This window comes from Sinocyclocheilus grahami, unplaced genomic scaffold, assembly GCF_001515645.1.
Source record: "Sinocyclocheilus grahami isolate Dianchi unplaced genomic scaffold, SAMN03320097.WGS_v1.1 scaffold1754.1, whole genome shotgun sequence".
NCBI lineage: Eukaryota > Metazoa > Chordata > Actinopteri > Cypriniformes > Cyprinidae > Sinocyclocheilus > Sinocyclocheilus grahami.
In genome coordinates, this window is record NW_015506933.1 from 1 (window position 1) to 8,757 (window position 8,757).

Here is an 8,757-nt window from a genome sequence, read left to right on the forward strand (position 1 = left end):
CACAGCAATAGTTCACTAGCGTTAAGCCATTTGGCAAAGCCGGCCTAGACTCACATAGATAGCAAACACACAGTCTCACGGCTCTCTAGAGCAGCAGCAGTACATTTGTCTTGGCAATAGATCTGCTTGTTCTGGGGGGTTTTATCTTTCATATTCCTTCTGCCTTATAGAGATGATTTTAAGCATATTATTGTATAGCAGCAGCATACATATTTAATTGTTTTGTTTCTTCTGCCAGCTTTGTTGGGGAGTTATTTTATATACTATTTGTGCAGCAGCAGTATGTCTTAAATACTCATGGCACCGTATCGCCATATGCATTGGCAGTAGCAAGTTCCTGTACTTGCTTGCAGCAGCAGCAATAATCTACAATTACAGCAATAACCAGCAGCAGCAGCAATTCAGCAGCAGCGTAGCAGATCTGTTCTGCCAAGACCAAATACATTAACATTGTCATATCCATAACCATGTTAAAATGTTTCTAGAGTTATCATGATTGAACTGAATTTAACAATACATAATACATGCATGCTCCAAAATACATAAACAATTTACACTATTCCAAAAAATGAACATCCACTTAAAAATTATACTATACATAGAACCAACAAATCAATACAAGCTCACTCATACACACAATCCAACTGTCAGATCAAATGATAAACAATGTATCAATAATATCCTAATATCAATAGACAGGCAAAGATAATGTAAGCATACAGACAAGTAACAGTAGCCTTAATCATTCAGTCAGTACTAAACCAAACAACCTCATGCACTGTACATAGCATAAAAATCTCAAACTAGTACAACAAAAAAGACAAGACGGCAGCAGAATTTAGCTTGTAAAAATTAATGTTGACAGTGCTGACTCTCAATTAACCACTTCTTAAAGTGAATCTTAAAGGAGGCATAAGTATTCAAATTTGTAATGCAAGTTGGGATGGAGTTCCACTCACGAGCAGCCCTAACTGAAAACACTGTTTGACTAAATACACTTTTTCTTAAAGGGACTATGCAATCACCTCTTACTACACTTTTTGTTAATCTGTAACCAGTTGGTGCTACTTTTACAAACTGGCTCAATACAGGAGGAGCCATTCCATGTTTAATTTTATACATAAGACAAAGATCATGTATATAATCAAATTTTCCCAACTTAAAATATTATATTTTTTTTAAATATGAAAGTGATGATGGTGTATGGATTTCATCTAAAACTTTCAGAGTTTGTTTATTTAAAGAGAGAACTGGTTTGAAATAATTACTTGATTGAGACCAGGCTGTCAAACAATAAGTGATATTACATTACATTATATTTAGTCTTTTAGCAGACACTTTTATCCAAAACGACTTACAAATGAGGACAATGGAAGCAATCAAAATCAACCAAAGAGCAATGATATGCAAGTGCTATAACAAGTCTCAGTTAGCTTAATGCAGTACACGTAGCAAGTTTAAAAATAATAATCACATTGTGCAGAGGACTCAACTGGTTCCTGTGATCTTGTCCCGGTGGCCATCTAGGAGACAAGGTCTAAACTGGGGATTTGTCTCTAGGGCACATCTAGTTGTCCTGATCTCCACTGACATTCAGGGCTGTCGAGGTCATCTCTAGGTGCTGATCCACCATCTGGGCTGGATACGTAGTGGATCCGGGTGACTGCAGCGACCATCTGATCTGGATACAGGCTGGATCTGCTGGCTATGGTGACCAGTTTTTTTTTATATCGACTATGCATTCCGTTTTCAAACTGGTATGTTTTGCCGGGCCGCAAAGAAATATAGAGCTAAGTATCATCAGCGTAACAGTGAAAGCTAAACAGTGAAAGTGTTTCCTGATGATATCTCCCAAGGGTAACATGTAAAGTGTGAAAAGTAACGGCCCTAGTACTGAGCCTTGAGGTACTCCATACTGCACTTGTGATCGATATGATACCTCTTCATTCACTGCTACGAATTGATGGCAGTCAGATAAGTACGATTTGAACCATGCTAATGCACTTCCACTAATGCCAACAAAATGTTCTAGTCTATTCAAAAGAATGTTGTGGTCAATAGTGTCGAATACAGCTCTAAGATCCAGTAGCACTAATAGAGAGATACAACCACGATCAGATGATAAGAGCAGGTAATTTGTAACTCTAATGAGAGCAGTCTCAGTACTATGATACGGTCTAAATCCTGACTGGAAATCCTCACTGAATGCCAGGAGAAAACAAAGTTAGATCCAAGTGCAGTATGTTTATTAAAGTAACAAATAATCCAAAAAACAGAACAAAAATTAGGCAAAAGGTAAATTCAAAACACAGGGAACAGACAACACGACGTAACCTCAAACAATACTGCAGCAAAGACAGACAGTGTGAGCATGGTATAAGTAGTGATGAAATGATGAGTAAATTACCAAAAGGTGATCATGATCAGAACAGAAACAACAAAGCAAAGGACTATGAGAATTAGCGTTCAAAACATGTAACAGTGAACGGGAAGCGCGCCCTCAAGTGGCCAGTCCAGGGCACCATAACCAGACACTGTGACAACTACCTTTTCTAGCATCTTGGACAGAAAAGGGAGATTCGAGATCAGTCTGTAATTAACTACTGTAGTTCTTTGGGGTCAAGTTGTGTTTTTTTTTATGAGAGGTTTAATAACAGCCAGTTTGAAGGTTTTGGGGACATATCCTAATGACAATGGCAAATTAATAATAGTCAGAAGAGGATCTATGACTTCTGGAAGCACCTCTTTTAGGAGCTTAGATGGAATAGGATCTAACATACATGTTGTTGGTTTAGATCAGGGGTGTCCAAACTCGGTCCTGGAGGGCCAGTGTCCTGAAGAGTTTAGCTCCAACCCCAATTAAACACACCTGAACCAGCTAATCAAGCTCTTACTAGGCATACTAGAAACTTAAAGGTCCCATATTGTCAAAACGGAAATTTCCTGGCTTTTTTCATGATAACTGAGGTCGCGGTGCTATGTAACTACCACATAAGTTTCAAAACATTCAGTCCACAGTAAAATTCACACAGCCTGCTTAAAGTAGCTGTGATTTTTCACAAACCGTTGTGACTTCCATAAAAAGTTGACGTCAGAACTACACAGTCACCGCCTTCAGTCACCGCCCACAGTCCCACTCTCCTTTTGCCAAACCCCCAGACAACATCATATCCATGCTATTGCTGAGCAACGACAACACGGAAACATGTGAAAAAGGTTAACTTTAACCACGAAACCAGATCGGCCAACCTGTAACTTTACACTCTCACTCAAAGGATGGACGATCTGTCAGGATTGTTACTATGAGGTGGGTCACATCTAATGTGTATAGTAAAGACAAACTCACCGTGTCTATCTAGTCATGATGAAGATGTATATACATTTCAATTTCAGCAGGCAACTATTTTTACAGCTACATTATTGTTCCAGCCACAATTAATCACAACAATGTATTTACAATTACAAACGATTATATATAAATTGTCAGTTTGTTGTTTTATACACATGCACAAAGACATTATTTCATACATGACATAATCGTGAGATGCAAGAAACATAGACATTTTGCAAGAAATCTATAGACGTGCCCATAACAAGAAAAGACAATACTTTATTGAACCTTTTCTGATAAGAAGTGTGCGCTGCAAACGCGAGCATTTTTGACGATCGTTTCTGTCCAGTCTGCTCGTTTTATCGCGTTTAACCACAGCTGTCGTCAGTTTTTTGTCTGGCAGTGGCAGCGGCAGCAGATATGCAATCAAATTTCTAATTTGAGGCTGTATTACGTCGATTCTGGCACCCAACATCACAACAAGATGATATTTGAAGCTCCTTATGTAGCCGAATCTGCTTGTTTGAATGGGCCGCCTTCAGTTTCCCCTTTGTTTTGCTGCCTCCAGTTAGCGCCGTGACGCCTAGTTACCTGTGGTTGGCCTGGCCATGCGTCACTCAGAAAACAACAGGCCAATCAGAAAAGAGGCTCATGAATATTAATTAGACAGGCCAAAATCGACCTGTTCTCAGCAGAGCTCCTGAGAAAGGAGCTGTAAAAATATATTTAGATGTTTTTTGGCACTTATACCGCAAATATATATCCTTAAGGACATCAAAACCTAAAATAAAACTCCAGAAAGGTGTAAAATATGGGACCTTTAAAGACAGGCATGTTGAGGCAAGTTGGAGCTAAACTCTGCAGGACACCGGCCCTCCAGGACCGAGTTTGGGCAGCCCTGGTTTGAATGATTTAAGTTTATACAATTCTTCCTCTCCTTTAATAGAGAATGAGTGGAATTGTTCCTCAGGGGATCTATAGCACACTATCTGAAGCAATACTGTAGCTGACGGCTGCATGGTTACAATTTTATCTCTAATAGTATCAATTTTGGAAGTAAAGTAGTTCATACGTTATTCAGGGCTCTGAACCGGTCCAAGGAGCGAAAACGAAAACCAGAAACGAATGAAATTTTGACAGGAACAGAACCAGAAACAAAATCTAATTTTATAGTTTTATAGTAATTCGAAAATTTTAAAATGCCATTAACCGTGTTATTTTATCGTTCCATTTAATATTTGAAATTTGCTGTGTGTGACGCTGACGCAAACGAGTGAAATGCCCGCTCAGCTGTGAACTATGCAATCAAATTTCTAATTTGAGGCTGTATTACGTCGATTCTGGCACCCAACATCACAACAAGATGATATTTGAAGCTCCTTATGTAGCCGAATCTGCTTGTTTGAATGGGCCGCCTTCAGTTTCCCCTTTGTTTTGCTGCCTCCAGTTAGCGCCGTGACGTCGCTGACCCTAGTTACCTGTGGTTGGCCTGGCCATGCGTCACTCAGAAAACAACAGGCCAATCAGAAAAGAGGCTCATGAATATTAATTAGACAGGCCAAAATCGACCTGTTCTCAGCAGAGCTCCTGAGAAAGGAGCTGTAAAAATATATTTAGATGTTTTTTGGCACTTATACCGCAAATATATATCCTTAAGGACATCAAAACCTAAAATAAAACTCCAGAAAGGTGTAAAATATGGGACCTTTAAAGACAGGCATGTTGAGGCAAGTTGGAGCTAAACTCTGCAGGACACCGGCCCTCCAGGACCGAGTTTGGGCAGCCCTGGTTTGAATGATTTAAGTTTATACAATTCTTCCTCTCCTTTAATAGAGAATGAGTGGAATTGTTCCTCAGGGGATCTATAGCACACTATCTGAAGCAATACTGTAGCTGACGGCTGCATGGTTACAATTTTATCTCTAATAGTATCAATTTTGGAAGTAAAGTAGTTCATACGTTATTCAGGGCTCTGAACCGGTCCAAGGAGCGAAAACGAAAACCAGAAACGAATGAAATTTTGACAGGAACAGAACCAGAAACAAAATCTAATTTTATAGTTCCGAACAGAATCGAAAATTTTAAAATGCCATTAACCGGTTAATAATGTTATTTTATCGTTCCATTTAATATTTGAAATTTGCTGTGTGTGACGCTGACGCAAACGAGTGAAATGCCCGCTCAGCTGTGAACTCATCACAGGTAAGTGCAATGGCAATGCCATTACCTCCGGCGTTAAGAGTTTATCCAAGGATAGTGTAAGAAGGATTCAACAGATCACACGCACCTGCAGCGTCTGTGAACGTAGAAAACTGAATAAAACTATAGGCTTACATAAAAAGGAATATAGGCATAAATATATTTCACTTTAATCACTGACAGATTAACAAAAACAATGAAAAAAAGTGTGCTGAGTTATGGTTCATTGTGACGCATTCCAAAGTCACAATGAACGAGACCGCAGAAAGTAGTTTTCTTTATTTTGCAAAAGCTTGACAGTTTAGAATAATGTCTTGCTTCTATCTGTATAACCAACCAGCAACCGGGGGTGCTGAATAAACATATAAACAGTCCTTTCGTGCACAAGTTCTGTTAAACCGTCATGAAGAGTTCGCACTCCATACCATTTCTCATTACTCTCTCTGAGCCGTGAAAGCAGATTCCGTTTAAAAATAAAAGTCCCACATAAACAACAGAAATAATGCAATCCTTAGACAGTTTTTAACATACAAAATATATAAAAGGCAACACAAAACAAATAGAGAAATTAAGGATAACTCTTATTAACGGTTCAGTGTTTTCCTTATAATGGTTTTCTATGGGAAACCATTTAATGTGAAACTTTGCACATTGTGTTCATATTCTGGGTTCATCTGCTTGCCTGTACAAAATATACATAAGGTGTTTACTGAATTTTGCCTTTTAATATCTGCGTTTTACTACATTACTACTTACTGCAATCTGCATAAAAATAACTGGTGGTCAGTGGAGCAAAGCTTTGTTTTGCCCCCCAGGTGGGCATAGGGTGTGACGTCACGTGAAAACTATCAATACCTACACTACAAATGCCCTCAAATAGAACATCATTATGGAGTAACACAAAATACACAAACATATGCTTTGAGGTTCATAAATAGTACAATTACAGTTTTTTCAATTGCTAACATCCCCTTGTCCAATCTATAATCACATTTTCTAAACTCTAAACACAATTAGCAAAACATCCATCTGTTGTGACCATACCATTAACCACAATTCATGTTGTTTTCACACAATATTCAGTCAATTAACATGTTTCTAAAACGCTTAAATTTTCTTTTCACACAAGCTTACCCCATACCAAAATCATGGATCATTCGTATCTTTTTTTACTGCAAACACATTATTTTCTATGAGTGTAGCACACCGGCGGCGCCATTCGGCATCTGTCCGCGGCGCCTAACTACGTCGTGTTATACTTGTAAGAATTGTTCTAGACCAGCGGTTCTCAATTCCAGTCCTCGCGTACCCCCGCTCTACATCTACAACATTTTGCGCGTCTCTCTTTGTTAACATTTTAAAAAACTAAATATCTCCCTTTGGAGTGGACTTTGAGATTTGTAACTTTCTAGATCTTTTTTATGCCCAAACATACACACTACACACTGACTAAAATTTTAAAAATGAAAAAGCATAATAGGACCCCTTTAAACACAGCATGACAGAGATGAAGAAATAATGTTCCAAACTTTAAATATAGTGTAAAGCCTCTACTTCTGCAACAAAAGAGCTGATAATAATTAGTTTAATTACTGATAATTGAGAAATAGCTAATTCAAATCGTAATTAATAATTTCAAGTCTTTCCATTACATGGCCATGCACAATAAAAAGGCACTCTCTGGATTGGTTTTGTTCAAAACAATACAAAACAACACAGAGAAGCAGAAAAAGAAAGAAAATGTCTGGACGAGGGAGAGGAGTAGTTGGACCAGGACTGTTTGGTTTGGTTCAGCTACCAAATCAGACATCAAGAGACTACAACAGACAGCCAAGACTGCGGAGGCGATTATTGGCCCAACCTCCAAGATCCGTACACCTCCAGAGTAAGGAAAAGGGCTAAAAAAATCACTTTGGACCCCACACACCCAGCCCACTCTCTCTTCATACTGTTGCCTTCTGGTCTGCGCTACAGACAATAATTTTCTGTTTTTCTTATATTACTGTTAAAATTCCTATGCATTCCTATGCACTGTAGGTTTGCACTATGTCGATACTTTCTTCTGGACTGGAAGCTCCTGTCGTCAAGTGTCGACACTTGTCGACATTCCTTGTGTGTTTTAACATACTTGGTAATAAAGCTCTTTCTGACTTTCTGTCAAGGGAAAAGGAGAGGTAGGGGGCAAAGGGCTTTATGTTTTTTTTTTCACAAAGAAATTTCATTTTTCCAATAAAGCCTTTACTGCAGCAATTCTGTCACTTTTCTTTTACATTCCATAAAGTACTGATGACTCCTTCACTATGCAGTACACATACTATCTAAAATTAATCTACACATTCACACACAAAAAATGAAGAGTTCAGATGACTGAATTATTATTATTATTGTTGTTTTTTTTAAAAATTGATATCATATTATTTGTTCTATACAAGTCTTTTTCATTATCAACATGGATATTAAAATCACCAACAATTAAAACTTTATCTGCAGCCAGCACTAACTTGGATATAAAATCAGCAAATTCTTTAATAAAGTCTGTATGGTGGCCTGTACACAGTAGTCGGTACAACCATCACAGGGGATTTATTATTAACACTTGTTTCTCTGGATAATGTTATATGAAGCACCATTACTTTGAGTTATACTTGAAGCCCGCCCTCTGAGAAATACTGAAAATATTGTTATACATTGTAGTAACACCTCCCCCTTTACCTTTTGGATGTGGCTAATGTTTATAACTGTAATCTTGGGGCGTAGACTCGTTTAAAATAATGTAATCATCAGGTTTTAGCCAGGCTTCTGTCAAACAGAGCACATCTAGGTTATGATCAGTGATCATATCATTTACAAAAAGTGCTTTCGTAGAAAGGGACCTGATATTCAATAAGCCAAGCTTTATCATTTGTTTATCCATATTACATCTGTTTTTTATTTGTTGAACATCAATTAAATTGTTACTCTTAAATTGGTTTGGACATTTTTTTGTATTTTCTAGTTTGGGGAACAGACACGGTCTCTATAGTGTGATATATAGGTGAAAGAGTCTTAAATTAAAAACAAAAAATAAAGCTAAAAACAATTCAAAATATTAAAGAACAAAAAGGTATAAGAGTATAATAATGATTCTAACATAACACTAAGCCAAATACCAAAAAAACAACTACATATATGTGTATGTACAACCACACACACATACATATATATGTATATATATATATATATATATA